The following is a 1,004-nucleotide window of genomic DNA, read 5'->3' on the forward strand; positions in this document are numbered from 1 at the left end:
GTATTACTTTGCGTTACTATGAGGAAATATTCCATTTTTATTTTAATTTGCAAAAATCGAGAATCGATGATTGGTTTTACAAAGGGAATTATTATAGGGATATTTCTACTGCCAATAGTGTTTAATTATTTTGCTTTATGAATATTTTACTATCATTGTTACAAAAAGTTTGTTCCATCATTGGATAACATGATTTTCCCTCATATTTTTTTTTTTATAATTTGTTCTATTATGAATGCATCAAACTATGTTTAAAACAATTTGTTTCATCTTATTTTTATATCCTTAAAAGTAGCAATAAATAATAACCATAGAAGATTCGCTTGTGTTGTTTGTTATGTTTCACTTAAATCAAACGAGTTCTTTAAATCATCAAAGATTTTGTTTGTTAACATCCTATTAAACATGAGTTTGGCTTAGGGTAAATTTGTTTAACCAAAATCATTAGATAAGACACAAATATTGACCTACATCGAGTATTAAAGCTACTAACTCTCAATGAACAGACATATTCCAACCATATCTAATATAGAAATAGACAAACAGAAAAAAATGATATGTACATTTGATGTTAGAGATTATTTACAACATTAAAGGGTCACCTGTTCTTTAAAGGTGCGGTATGCGGGATTAAGTGGCATCTAGTGGTGAGGTTGAGGATTGCAACTAATTGCAATTAATTGTACTATACTGGAATCTGGCTTGACTTAGTTTTGACTCATGGCAGTCCAGCATGACTGGGATTTGCAACGCCATCACAACCAAACTAACTTGAAGGTATGTCTTTGGCTTGATTGAACACACACTTTCATATTACAGCCTACTGAAAAAGATCGGTCTTGTTTACACATTTGACAATGTTTAACACATATTTTCCCAAGTGCCACATGATGTCCTTGATTTTAGTTTTAGGAATGAACTAATAATAAAAAATCTAGGCATTGATGCGTCTCAGTCACAAGAGTACAGTTATTGTATTTTCATAGGTCTCTAGTCCTAAAATT

The 1,004-nt window shown here is 30.7% G+C and overlaps 1 protein-coding gene across 5 annotated transcripts in view; it reads left to right on the forward strand.

Annotated features, from left to right (window-relative positions):
• nfatc2a (nuclear factor of activated T cells 2a) overlaps positions 1 to 653 on the forward strand; it is a 20,651-nt gene extending 19,998 nt beyond the window's left edge. For all 5 annotated transcript variants that reach the window (XM_056591457.1, XM_056591447.1, XM_056591448.1 and 2 more), the window contains one exon: positions 1 to 653. This exon is cut by the window's left edge and continues 1,638 nt beyond it. The gene's annotated coding sequence lies outside the window, so the exon portion shown is untranslated.
• The last annotated feature ends 351 nt before the right edge of the window (positions 654 to 1,004 follow it).

Source organism: Gadus chalcogrammus, chromosome 1, assembly GCF_026213295.1.
Source record: "Gadus chalcogrammus isolate NIFS_2021 chromosome 1, NIFS_Gcha_1.0, whole genome shotgun sequence".
NCBI classification, from domain to species: domain Eukaryota; kingdom Metazoa; phylum Chordata; class Actinopteri; order Gadiformes; family Gadidae; genus Gadus; species Gadus chalcogrammus.